The sequence below is a fragment of the Myotis davidii genome, unplaced genomic scaffold (genome assembly GCF_000327345.1).
Source record: "Myotis davidii unplaced genomic scaffold, ASM32734v1 scaffold203, whole genome shotgun sequence".
Taxonomy (NCBI): Eukaryota; Metazoa; Chordata; class Mammalia; order Chiroptera; family Vespertilionidae; genus Myotis; species Myotis davidii.
Window position 1 is genome coordinate 399,575 of NW_006293968.1, and position 14,906 is coordinate 414,480.

A 14,906-nucleotide genomic window follows, 5' to 3' on the forward strand; every position below is an offset into this window, starting at 1 on the left:
CCCTCGCCGGGTGCGCCCAGGCACCCCCTGACTGCTAATGAGACCCAACGCAGGCCGGTCAGGGGCGAGGCAGACGCGGTTTATACCAGCACAGACCCCGCAGCCTGAAGAGGGTCCTAGCACGTTCTCGGGGCGGATGTGGAGGGGGAGGTGGGGAGAGGGCCACCATGAGCCCTCTAGGTGTGCCCAGCCCCCATGAACTTGAAAACACACATGCAGGGGGTACATGTGATGAATCTTGGCGGGTTTCTCCATGGACAGAAAGTCAAGGATTCCCAGGTCCTTTGAAAGAGGGCTGTAGAGGGATAGAGAGCGGCGGTTTAATCTAGATTTTAAATCTGCAGGCACCGCAGGCTTGTGATGACTCCGGTGCTGAAATTCTTTCCTTTGAGTGGCCGGCTTCGCTCTTTGACTATATTCGCTCTATGTCCTCATTCACCGCTCAGGTCCCCTTGGATTTTGAAATGAACGCACCAGTCACTGTAGTTCATCCTAACCCTTTGCTTCTACTGCAGACATTTTCTTATTCCTGAAGCATTCGCTTCAAATGTTCCTCAGATACACACACCTCTCCCTGGTCAGGCTGGAGTCCCTGCATAATGATAAGCAGTAATTCAGATGACCACAAGTGGCAAAAGAAAGAAATGAAAGGCATACTGAGCTGGAGAGCATTTCCCACCATTTCTATTAGCACATTTTTAGAGCTCAGCTACACAATGATCCTGTCAAACAGGCATCACCCCAAAACTAGGGTCTCTACCTGGCTCCACACGCAGTGGGCAGGCTGCATTGGAACCCGGTTTTCCTGGCTCGAGTCATGGGGACAACAGGCCGCCATGCTGTGAAGGGTAATGCTGGGCTCTGTGCGCAGCAAGGAGAGGAGGGAGCTATCTGAGAATGCAGGCTTCCTCCAAGTCAATATTTTTAAAAGATAGCTTCTTTGTGCTCAACTCAGAGATTATGCTTTGTCTCTGACTGTGAAACCTACACTAGCAGGGCTGTATGCCAAGGAAAAGGAGAAGAAAGAGCACATGCAAATGGGAGCCTCAGAGAGAGGAGAGAGGAGGAAGGGAGAGGGAGGAAGGAGGGGAGGAAGGGAGGGGAAGAGAGGGAATCAGAACAAATAGAGGCAAAAAAAGAGAAAGACCTGCCATCATAGTGTTGGTTTCATTCAATGCTTTCCCCCCCTTTTTGTCATTATTGGGAAGGAGGAAGATGGTGGCAGGGTTTGGTGACTAGGTTAGCATTTTTTTTCTGATTTGTCTAATAATGTGTTTGGAGTAGACTCTAGAGGAAAAGACACAGGCTGGAATGATCATAAAGGGTGGAGCTGTTGAACAGTATCTTTGACTCACTGGGTGCCTCCCTGCAATGCCAAGATGAATCATTTCTAAGCAGAGTAGGTTGTCTCAGTGTGCTGGTACATGGAGGCCAAATTGTGGGCATCACATTATTGCACTCATCTCTAAAAGAAAAGGTAAATAGGGAATGGAATGGACTGAGACTCTTCTAAACCTCTATGCATTTACAATAATAATTCAGCATGATTTTTACACAGTAAACTAATTTGCCTCATCGATATTCACTCTACTTACAAAGATATACAAACATATGCATTATGAGTTATGAAAGTTTTGCTATGAACACATCATTTTCTCTATACAATTGAGGGATGTCTTTGGAGGATACTTATTTCAAGCAGTTAACACCTGACCCCAATTTCTGTGGGTAATTAGTGAGCTAGATAACCACACAAAGTGGGTAATTATTTAGTACCCGAGGGGACTCTAGAAGTGGGTAGTGGTTTTGTTAGAAAAGCACATCTCTAATTATTGTACCTATGATGGGTGTTTTAAAATACCAGTTATACTATATGAAGTGAACCGTGATAAATAAGTGAACTATTTTGCTGTCCTTAGTATATTTAATTATAGTTCATAATATTTACCTCTTTTGTATGGAGTGTTGTGAAGATTAATTAGTTAACATATTTAAGACTCTGGGAAATAAAATGTGGTAAAGAGCTTCTAAATATAGTATTATTATCATTGTTATTAATACCTTGACTAATAATCCCAGGATGGGAGAAGTTTAAGGAGTAGATGCAATTGTCTTGTCTACATGTTGATCAGAAGAGAATGTTGGAAGTGAAGTCGTTGACAGTGGCTTAAGGCGGATTCCAGGAGCCAGGAGAGGAGATGGAGAAAGCGAGAAGCAGAAGCTGGAGCCAGGGCTGAGCAAGAAGCCGCTGAATCAGCCCACCATGCCCTCCTTCTCAAGTCTTCCCTCCTTCCCTCTGATGAGTAACAAATAGGCACAAAAATCCCCAAAGAAGACATTCCTGCAGGCAGAGGGACCAACTGATCCTAACGAACCCAAGCAGCCCATTGTGCAGCATTTATTCTGGAAAAGAACGGTCAGTACCAATGATTTTAGCAAATGCAGGTACAGCTTTAAGTACAGTGGGGCCTTGACTTACGAGTTTAATTTGTTCAGAGACCAAGCTCCTTAAGGAGCTCATTAAGGAGCTCATTAACTCAAATTACTCTGTCAACTCAATGCAAAAAATCAGCTGAGAGACAGCTGGTGTCTCAAAAAACTCATTAGTCGGGACACTCGTAAGTCAAGGCCCCACTGTATTATGATGTGGAAACAGGCACACCCAGGTCACGTCAGGGATGCCACCTGAGCAGCAAGGAAGAACACTTTCCAATCACTTGCCTTTATGAATCCCATCCAGGACAGTAAGGGGACATCAGTGTATTTTTCTGAGAAAGAAAGGGAAAAAAAGAAAAGGCAACCTTATGATTCAGGGACGTGATTCTCCAGAGCAACCAGGAAACAAAAAACAGCCGAAGCTTACTCTTCTTCCTCTGTCCTCGCCCGGCTCCTGGGCCGGCTGCCTGGGTCTGGCTGGGGCAGGACAGATAGCGGCCTTTGGGATCCTAATCTTGAACATATTTTTCTTTCAAAGCAAGGCTGTCCTGGGGATGAACCCTAGGAGTCTGGGAGATGAGAAGCACGCGGGAAGGGTGAAGAGCAATGACAAAGATACTGTATTCAGCCAAATTCACAGCACCTATGACCCAGGAAAGGGGAAGACCCGCTGAGGGAGTGTGCCGGACACGTGTTTGCGCCATGATTGGAAGCCATGGTGCAATGATACGTTTTCAGAGTTTGGGAGCAAAGAGAACATTTTTCCAAAATCCACCTTAACCCAGGCTTCTGAGCCAAAGCCCAGTGTTTGTCACCCCCTCTCAGAACTACAAAGGTCACGTCACTCTCCAACCCCGGGTCCCTATGAGCTCAGACTGTGTGGACTCATCCCCCTGCATCCTGCTCCACACACTGCTCTGAGCCAGCTTTCACTCTGAACTTCCTCCCTGGGCCTCCCGCTACCCCTGCCTGGGCCTGGCTCCTGGTCTGGTTTCAAAGGCCAGAAGCAACTTCTTCTCTCCCCTCATCATTGTAAGCACACGCTCTCCCTTCTCCAAATTTTTATGTCCAAAATGTTTTCAGGTTTGACCGTTTCTTTCATCTGTGGCCACCAACATCTCCTCTCACACTTAGTTGACTTTTTTGCCATATCAAAATATATAGTTCTATCTCATGGTATGGACTGCAAACCCCAAAGTCTGCTACCAGCATATCCCCATGCCTAGCCCTCCTCTGCCCACATTAACGTATCTGATAATTCATCTCAGGGCATTTCCCAAAAGCTCACCTGATAAGAGCTGAAGCCAGTGGAGAACAGCAGTGTGTGTGTGTGTACTGACCTAATTATATGAATGCAGCACAAAAGGGTCTGATGTACAGGAGCAGAAGGAAGAACAGAAGAAAGGAATCTGGTGTAGTTATAGATATTTAGGATATAAGCAACAAAAGCTGATTATTGCAAGAACTTACAGAGAAAAATTTATATTTTTATGTATACACCAGAGGCCCGGTACACAAAATTCATGCACTTGGAAGGGAGGAGGGGTCCCTCAGCCCAACCTGCACCCTCTCACAATCCAGGAGCCCTTGGGGGATGTCTGAGTGACAGCTTAAGCTAGAGGACCTAAGCCATCAGTCATCAGTCAGACATCCTTAGTGCTGCCACAGAGGCAGGAGAGGCTCCAACTGTGAGCCCAGGTTCTGGGAGTGCACTGTGTTGAGTGTCTGCCCCCTGGTGTTCAGTGTGCATCATAGTGACCAGTTGTCCTGCCATTTGGTCGACTTGCACATTAGCCTTTTATTATATAAGGACTAGTGACCTGGTGCACAAAATTAGTGTACATTAAAAAGAAATTAATTAGAAAAAACATTTTAATATTGCTATTTGCCCTTTCTCTATAATAGAAGTGTCAGAGATGAAAGAAAATTAGTAAAATGTACATGAAAATCTCCCTCCTGTCAGAGTCTGGGGTGCGCCACAGGAACCAGAGTCAAGTCCTTGCCCACCCACGTGCACCTCAAAATCACGTGAGACCCAGACCTGGCTGGCCCCACCCCCGTTGGGCTAGATCCAGACCCGGCCAGCCCCATCCCTGTCAAGCCCCACTAGGTGGGGGTTGCAGTCTCAGGTCACCTGGCCTGGCACCGGGGTGGGGGCTTGGCCTGAGGTCCCCTGCCCCAGCCCAGCGCCACACAGCCTCAGGTCCCTGCTGATTGCTCATTAAGGCTCATTAGGGGAACTCGGCCTCCACTGTGGGCGCAGCCATCTTGTGTTATGGAACCTCTGCCTCTGCTGTGGGTGCAGCCATCTTGATCTTTACAGTGTGATGGTCAGTTTGCATATTCCCTCTTTATTAGATAATATATGTATACATACACACACATACACACATCACACATTTAGTCCACATCAAACCTCTACCACACAATACACTAAGTTTACCTGATATCTGAAGAGCTGTTTTCCATGCTGTGAGCAGTGACAGGGCCACATGGATCTGCAGTTCAAAGTGCATATGAAGACTTTCAGGATGAGCTGGAAGAGGAAGACAAATGCTCACCAATCACCTGCCTCCCTTCACCCTTTGCCCACCTCCCCCTGCCCTGGCCCCTCCCTGGCTTTCGCACACTGCTGTCTGTGTCATGGTTATGCATACATGTCCTTTGACTAATCCCTTCCCCTTCTTTCATGCAGTCCCCCCTCCCCTCTGAGACCCATCATTCTGTTCCATGCTTCCATGCCTTTGTTTCTATTTTGTTCAGCACTTTATTGTGTTCATTAGATTCCACATATAAGGGAGACCATTAGGTATTTGTCTTTCTCTGATGGGCTTATTTCTCTTAGCATAGGAATCTCCAGGTCCATCCATGCTGTCACAGAGGGTAAGATTTCCTTCTTTTTTTATAACCATGTAGTATTTCATTGCAGGCTTATAGGCTAAGAGCTGCCATTGCACCTATCCTGTATTTCCACAAGGACTTGCAGCTTATTATCAGTATCCAGCCCCCAGAATGCTTGTGCTCTTAATCTTACTACTTAGTATTTATTGCTTTAATGTGCAATGCTGTTTTCTGCAACTCCTCTGATGGCTTTCATTGAGGTTCTTCTTGGTGACAGACACTTCACCATAACGAACATTCCAGTTAAAGCCATCGTCTGTGTTTTGCAAATGCAGAGCATAAGGGTCAGCACTGTGAGAGCCACCTGCTCAGGAGGGCCTGCTGGAACTTGAACCCGGACTTGCATCGTCAGTATGGCCTTTTCTCTGCATCCTGAGGCTTCTTGACACCATCTCAGTGTAACTGACACTTTCTGCAGTTACTCCCTCCAACTGGTCTAGTTTCTTCTTCTATATATTTTCCAGAGGGCCCTATACTTACTCTATCTTAACATTTATTCATTTAGCTCATTTCATCCAGTAAATAGGGCTTGAGTGCTTGACTGTATACCAGGCACTGTGCTAGGCAGGCAATCTCCTTAGCCAGAGGACAGAAGGCAATGCTGCGGTATGGCACTGTCTACATCTATGCTGTCTCCACTGCTGGACTCTAAGGTGAATGGAGAAAGGGCATGGCATGGTCCCTTTTGCATTCTGAGTACATAACTCAACCTGGCACAGAGCAGAAGTTTTAAATACATTTTTATGCTAATGTGGTTTTGATTGTAACTTTTAGAGAGATCTGAGGGGGGTGGAGGTGGGTAAAGGGGGGAATGGACATTCGTAATAGTGTAAACAATAAAAATAAAGTAAAAATAACCCTTAGAATAATGCTTAATAACATACTCATAAAAGTAGAATTTAATAAATGGTAAATTGCAGCCTTACTTTATTTCCTAAGCTGTACTCTGGCTGAGACCTACTTAGAGCTATGTTTATTTGTGCTTCTGAAATATAGCAAATTGCTATGTTTAACTCATGCTTCGTGTACTGTGTGGAGCTGGCACACGCTGTCTGAAACCTCACTCTGTGGATGAGGAGGTGCTGTCAGTGATGGAGTGTCTGGGTGACAGGGCTGTGAAGGGCTGTCTGGGCCACGAGCAGGGGTGGAGATCTCTGAGAGCATGTGGGTGAGTCCAGAGCGGATATAAGCAACCTTGCTCAGATGACCTCACTTCAGAGAAAGAGGTTGAGAAGCTAGAAATGGTTCACGACTATATGACCTAAAGACTTCAGGGTTTTATAATATGTAATCTGGAAAAATATTAGACCATTTCTTATCTTGCCTAAAGAAAGACTATTTAAATATGTGTATGTAGCATTGTTGGCAAGCTAGCTTTTACTCTAGTCTTCATGTGAGCAATTCCTGTCTCTGAATAGGGAAGGGGAAGGGGAACATGATGGTGTTCGCTCTATCCTCAGACAAGTGTTTTTGCACATTTGGAGTTTCAGTACCACTGGATTTGAAGACAAATCTGTGACTATCTTCATTAGGCTCAGATAATGTTCATCATATCCATCCAGAACAGTTTCTATATATGCATCTTTGGGGCTGGCAGCATCTCTCTAGGGAGGGCTGGATGGGTACCCATAGCCCACCTCTTCCAGTCCCTGAACTTCAAACATCCTTGAGATGTGAACAATCTAAATTCCCTCAGCAAGAGTCCCTCATTGATTGACAGAATTATTCCTTACTGCTCTTCACAGGAAGAGGAGAATGGTGAGCTTACTTATGCGGTGTTTGCTTAGCAAATCTCTTTTCCTAAATGGAGGAGTCTTGGAACCAGGGAGCAGTGTTTCGGACAGGCAATCAGTAGCTCAAGGGTTCCCAAAAGGAGTCATGCTACATATTTTAAACCCCAAGTCACACTAGCTCCAAGTGTCAGGCTAAATACTTGGATTTTGGCCCAATAGAGGGGGAAAAAGGTTTTTTGGTATTTGTTTGTTTGTTTTTTGCTTTTTTTAGTCTTTTAAGATACTAGGGGAAATCATGGGCGATAACTCTTCAGCATGTGTATATATATATGCACATTAGGCTTTTATATATAGATGTTTATGTATGTGTATGTGTGTGTGTATGTGTGTGTGTGTGTGTGTGTGTGTGTGTGTAGAAAGAGAAACATTCTATGAACCTATAAAATAAATATATTACCTCTTTATCCCTCATTGGGTGAGTTTATATTTTTCTATGAACCTATAAAATAAACATATTACCTCTTTATCCCTCATTGGGTGAGTTTCAGGGAATTTGGCTTCTAGCTTTAACTTATCTGATGGGCTCACATGGTCTGTGAAGCTCTCTGGAAGTTAATCTATAGTCCATTGCTTTGGGCCTGACTTTACCAATTTGTAGAAAGTACATTTCAATAACCTTGGAATCTTGGCAAATAAAGGAGAAAAGCTTTCACTGCTGTATAGTAAGGGAGCAGTGAGAGAGAGAGAAAGAGAGAGAATCAAGGCCCTTCTGAAATGTGAGATCCCTGTTACCTGGGCACTAAGAGAACTGGGGCTGGCGTTATGAACATCATTCTTCTTCTCTGAAGTGTGTCAGCTAAATGCCGATTCCTATTTCAGTCCAGGTTCCCTGACATTGAGTTATTAGTGTTAGGCTGACAAGCAAAGAGGCATGTTTCTACTGCTGGGACTTTTGAAGATCGAGATAGCTAAGCCAAGAGTGTAGATATGATATGCAACCAAGGACACAGTCCAAGAACTTGGTCTGGAGACATTTGTATGTTTTTTGAAACTGTTATGAAGCCTGCATGTTGTGAGGGAAAAAGAGAGGTGAGGGAAGACGTGGGCTTTGGAAGATAGGAGTGCTCTGGTCTCAGATCCAGTCTTATTGGTGCCATGGTTCCTAGAGACATCTTTGCTAACAAAATTAGTGCTTTTGAGGAGATCAAGGCTGTCTACAGTACTCACCATCCATCCACATCAAGGGTTCATCATAACAAGTGATTGGATTACAATTCAGATTTCACTGTTTCCAGTCAAATTCCTAATACCTTTCACTAATGGTCATAAAATCACTTTCAGACTTTTCAGATTTTTCAGTCTTTCTGCTTTCTTAACGCTATTTCAGTTATAATGATTTAGAAAAAGGAGAAGGGAAAGTAAATATTCTCATATCATTTCATCATTCCCATTTCATATTTGGAAACTGAGGTAACTAGTGCCTAAGTACTTTCACACTAAAAGGGTTGTTATAGCACCAGGAATAGAATCTAGGTCCCTCTAACCAGATGTTGTGAAGAAAAATGAGTGAATATGTGTGAACTGTCTTGTGTTCATTCAGAGTGAGTTTGTGTAAAGCCAAGGACTTGTTAATAATACCTTGTGCATCTTGATTTCCTTCAAATAAGGCAGAACTTCAAAAATGCATGCTTAAATTTACATTAGCATTTGTAAAATACACGAGTTTCAAAAGCACGAGCACGCAGAATTAATGTAATTAAAAGAATAGAGACACATATATTTGAGACCCACATTTGGAACTGAGGTACAGTGGCCGTATCAGAGTTGCTGCTACTGATAAAATGGAGTGCAACGAACAGGCAACACTCGGACAGAAGCCGAGGAGTATTTTAAGGATGGAAACTGCTACTTCAGAGTTTTAAAATTTGGCACATTTGACACTTCTCAAGGAGTCTCTCCATGACACAAATCACAATGACATGAGAGCTCAGAGAACTGTCAGAAGGAGGCAGTGTATCCTTCAGGCTCTGATGCTTGCCTGTTAGGGATGTAGGACTGCGAGCTCCAACCCAGGTCAGCACAGAGAAAACCAATGGTCATTTGTGACCAACCTATACTCCCAAATGAGGTGAAGTAATTTTTTGAATTTTTAAGTATTTAAATATTCATTTTGACTACCTACCCCCAGTGGGGACTGCTCCGTGTATGGGCCCCTGTGTCTAAACACTTAGCTCTGCATGATACTTCCATGCACTGAATGAAGAAGAGCTGAGCTGATTCTACTATGCTTCACATTGTGCCAGCCACATAAGTGCTTTACAAAGTACTGTTCCTCTGTACTCTTCTGGGAATTTAATGTAACCTAGGGTCATACTGTTATGCAGCACAGACCAATCAACTAATTACATACAGACCAGCAGTCTTCAATTGGTGATTTTTCTCTCCCGCCATGTGTTTAATGACTAAAAACCCACATTTTTAAATTTATGAGAAAGTGAGAAAATTTCTAAAGTAATAAAGGAGAAAAATAACTTTGAAAATAAAACTATAGAAAACATGACTAAAATGTTAACGTAAGTTTGAAATGTTAACAGTGCTTTGAGTGTTTCTACTAAACATCTAGGTGTCTGCATGTCAATGTCTTGTTAAAAAACAGAGAAAACAGATTCAAAAACCAAAGTGTGGGAGGAAATGATTGGTGAACAATATCTTTGCCCCAACTAATCTACATCTGCATGTATTTCCGGGCCCTAATGACTTGCTTTCCACAGTACAGTAGGAATAGTGTGAAGTATCAGGAAGCTGGCTTTGTTCAGGGCACTCATGGAGAACAGGTGGGTATCTAGGTCATGGAGACAGGGAAGACTCTTGTACAGCAGGTTCTCAACGTCTTCTTCAAGGTCATTTTGTTTTAATGTTGATGAGATGCTGACACTGGGATTCGATCTGGTGACCTCCTGGTTCATGGGTCAATGCTCAACCACTGAGCCACACTGGCCTGGCCGTTATACACCATTTTGCTTAAATTGCTGAACCTATCAAAGGCATTAAGTGAGGACTTACTGTATAACTACTTCTCTTCTGTTTAAAACAAGGGAGAGGTTATGCTTTAAAATACCATTGTATAAAATTAATTTCTCTGCCCTTATAAGGAAGGGGAGTACAGGCAAGAGAGAAAAGGCAAAGAAATTTTCAGCCAATCTGCCATCTTCCTATGACTCAGTCTCCCTTTCCTCAAGGCCCCCAGTTTATAAACAGATCTTAGACGGGATGCGGCACATTGAAGAGACCGAGACACAGCTCTTTATCTCCAGACCACTGAACAATGACTGGAAGACAGGAAATGCTCAGTACATGTTAATCTAAATAAGTAAGTCAAGTTGAAGATAAAATTTAAGAGTGATAAGATAAAATATGTGTCAACCACATCCAAAATAAATATGAAAAGATAGAAGTTCAATTAGATCCAGATTCTGGGCTGGGTCTTGTGGGACAGGAAGGAGCAGAGAAGAAGATTCACAACCATGAATCCTTCATCCTCCATGACAATGCTGACCACCTTCTGGCCAAGTTATGGGCAAAGTTGAACTCTGACCCTGGGGAAACATAAGCTTATATATGCTTATCTGGTCTGCTTACTTGATCTTCAAGTTCCGTTTCTGGTTTTAGTGATCCCAAGACATATGAACTCATGTAAAAAATATAGAAGTGAAAGTTAAGCATGGATTCCCTGCTAAGTTCTGTCTTGGATGAAACTTTTTGCCTCTCAAATCATTAGCTCCTTCTTCAACTATAAAATGAGAGTATTAGAGTGGATGAACTCTTAAGTTCCCTTAGAGAAATTCTAGAATTGCAGAATCCCTCTGTCTAGGAAATATTCTTGTAAGAATATTTTCTTAACAGTTATGATATAGATGGAATTTGAATTTAGAAAATAAATACTACTAGAATATATTAAGTGATGCTAAAAACTAGAGTCTAAATATACAAAACAAGAGAAGGAAAATATTATGTGTCTAAGAATGGTGGACCTAATTTAATCATAGAAATTAGGTCATGAAAGGGTATCCCCATTTATTTGTCTTCAAAATTGCCTGACTGATCCTTGAACAGAACAAAGAAAGTCTGACAAGATTCCTGGGCAAAAAGAAAGCATGTTGTTGGAAGGGGCAAGAATTATTCATCTCACTCGACAACAGGGAATGAAAAGGAGGATAGACAACTCAGGCCTGACCTCAGGGATCCTGCCTCTCATTCAATTATGTCGTCTGATAAAGAAACCACCGTTTCTAATGACCACGAGAATATGGTTCCATAACCCAGTGGAATTGGGCAGTCCCCTGGTTAACTTGACTTCCATAAGCTCTGCTGAAATCATATTGCTGAAAACTTCTGTATTGTTGATGGAGAGAGAAAGCACACACAAATGACTCACAGTGATAGCAATGTAACTAGCTGGTTATTAATAATAGGAAAGGGGCAGAGGCCAGGCCTTATAGGCATGGGCATTTGGGCAGCTTCCCCAGGAAGCCACCATTCCACGCTTCCCAGGGAACCACGAGCCTATTCCCTGCAGAATCACTTGGAGGAAGGTGACCGACAAAGGGGAGATGGACACATGCCTGGTGAAGTTGGGGTGATGGAGGGAAGGTTCTTGTCTGTCAGTCAAGTCTGAGGAAACATGAATTGGCCAGAATGGGTGGAGCCAATGCAAGCCCGTGAAAATTTGATGATACATAATTCCCTAAACAAAGGAGTTCACTCTCTTGTGACTCTTGGCTTGTGGCTTGCTCTTGGCTTCCTTGTATTTCCCCGCGTTTCCCCCATAGCCAGGTAGTCCTGTGGACCCCACATGCAATGGACTGATGGACAGAAGTGGGGGGACACAAAAGAAGCAAAGTCCAGCCTGGTGCTGGGTTGGACTTTGCTCCAACATGGAAAGGAAACTCTGGACGCTGACTCTGATTCTAGGTCTGCTGAAGGAGGAACAAAGGGAAATGGGAACTCAAGGTTGGACTGCACAGGAATAAAGCTTTCTACAACATCTCTTCCTCCTGTGTGAGTCTTAGAAAACCCTTTTGCCTCCCACATGCCCCCTGTCTGAGTGTGGGAAGTGAGCCCACAACCCAGGTCAGTGCCCTTGACCAGGGATTGAACTTGAAATCCTTCAGTGTGCAAGCCGACATGCTAACTACTGAGCACCACTGGGCAGGGCTGATTTTTTCATTTCTTTTTTTTTTTAGAGAGAGACAAAGGGAGAGGGAGAGAGAAAGAGAAACATTGATATGAGAGAGGAACATCAAGTGGCTGCCTCCTGCATGCCCCCTTCTGGGGATTGAAACTTCAACCAAGGCATGTGCCCTAACCAGGAATTGAACCAACGACTTTTTTGGTGCACAGCATGATGCTCAACTATCTAAGCCACACCAGTAGGGGCAAAAAAATAAAAATAAATTAAGAGATTTGCTTTTTTAGGACCATGTTGATTTTCTTATTTTCCAAAATAATTTTTTGGAAGAATAGGGCCCTTGTGTTGGGGTATCTATGTAGTTAAGGAAAGAGAGATGATATGTTTCCAAAGGCTTTTATGCAACAGATTTCTTTACTAGTATATTAAAATCTGAGATTTACATAAAATGCTGGACACAGCACTATGTAAACCTGTCCTCCTCATTCTCCATGACTTGGCCAGTCCTCTTTGAAAACTGCCAAGACTTTTGGCTAACAGCTGCTCTAATATTTCCAAGAGAGTCCATACTCAATACATAGACATATAGGAAATGTTTATTTGTTCACTATATTTTCCTGCCTTAAAAGGCAAAGTTAAGTTCTTTAAATGCAGAAAATTCTTTTTACAAAGATATCATTATCTTTAGAAATTTAAATATATATTTTTTTATTTATTTCAGAGAGGAGGGGAGAGGGAGAGAGAGATAGAAGCATCAATGATGAGAGAGAACCATTGATTGGCTGCTTCCTGCATGCCCCCTACTAGGGATCAAGTCTGCAACCTGGCATGTGCCTTGACAGGAATTGAACCTGGGAACCTTGAGTCTGCAGGCCAATGCTCTATCCACTGAGCAAAACCGGCCAGGGCCAAAACGGATATTCTCCAGGCAGTCTTCCTACCTCCGCCTGCTAAGGTTACTATGAAGCATCACCTAAGCCTCCTCTCTGCTTCCCAGCTGGCCTTGACTTTGACTTTGGGGGGTCAGAGGTGAGATTAAGGTAGAGAAAAGAAGCAGAGAAGATGGATACTGAGGTAGCTTAACGTTAAAAACTCTAAATACACCTTTTCCATTTTCTTTTCTCCCCCTCTCCCCTGCCCATACATACAGCCCTATTTATTCTAATAACTGAGTATTAGAATTTCTATTTCTTTCTGTTCTCTTTTTTACAATCCACAGCTTTTCCTATAAAGGAAAAGAAAAGATTGACTTACAACACAATCACAATCTGGTTCTTCACTTTAAGCAAATAGGGATGCCTAGTAAATGGATGTGTTACTTAAAATTGAAAGCTTGTGTGAACAAACCACCACTCAGAACAAGCTTAACAAAAGTACAGAAAGAAAATGAAACCCATGACTAAACGAGGCTAACAGGATGCGCAATGCTGAGTGTATAATTTAGCAGAGCAATTGTTAACAACATGACAAATATCTATTGCCAATGTATAAATTAAAGACACTCAAACCCGCAAAAGGACAGTGATGCTGCCCGGAAGTTTAATCACAGGGTTTGTGTTTGTTTGTTTCTAGCAAAATATATTTTCCCCCATGAATTTGCAAGCTTAGTTTTAATTAAATGTCATTTTACTTTTTACAAACCAGCTTTGCTTTTTTCATTTCCTTATTTCTCTGCACAGTTTGAATCAAAGACAGTGATTTGGAGGCATTATGGGTAAAAGTGGTTAGAAAAGCATCCTAAGAATGGAGTCATCTTGTTGAAATTAAGTTTACTTCTGTGTTGTATAGTAGGAAGAATAGGGAAAATTTGTCCTAACGTCATGCTGTATCTATCCTAACTCTTTCCTTGATAGGCCCTCAGTATAGCAGTGGATTAGGTATTTTGGTTAAATACGAAAGTCTCTGGAGTACATTTCCAAGAGTAGCCCCCTCGTGTCAGAGAAGCCAAGATTGCACCTCATAAGAGGAAATATGGTTTCCTGAGACAACAGAGTTCCTTTGTTGAAACTGGCAATGGTGGTCCAGTTGCAGGTGAGAGGGTCCGCCCAGTCTCTGGATAAGCAGAGCTGGTCCCATCCAGGCAGTTTGGAGCTCACTCTCAGCCTGTAGAATCCCCCAGGAAGTGCCTCCTGGCCTCTGGCATCACCCCAATGCAGCAGCACAAATCCACCACAGTTGGAAACTACCGTGTAAGAAAGGTCAGAGTCTAGCTACTCTAGCATCACTCATTCATTCATTCAACAAGTGTTTATAAGGCAGCTCTTATAGGAACTGTGCATTGCCTAATCACAGTGTTAAGTAAAAGATAAGCATATTTATATCCTGCTCCAATGCCTATTATTTCCAACTTTTACTATTCCTTCATTTTCCTTGATTTTAAGGGGTTACTAAAAAATTCTCAACCAAGCCCTAGCCCGTTCAGCTCAGTGAACAGAGCATCAGCCTGTGGACTGAAGAGCCCAGGTTTGATTCCCACTCAGGGCTTGATTTCCGGCCAGGGCACATGCTTAGATTGTGGGCTTGATCCCCAGTGGGGACGTGTGGGAGACAGCCAATCAATGATTCTCTCTCATCATTGATGTTTCTATCTCTCTCTCCCTCTCTGAAGTCAATAAAAATATATTTTTAAAAGTTCTCAGCCAAAAACA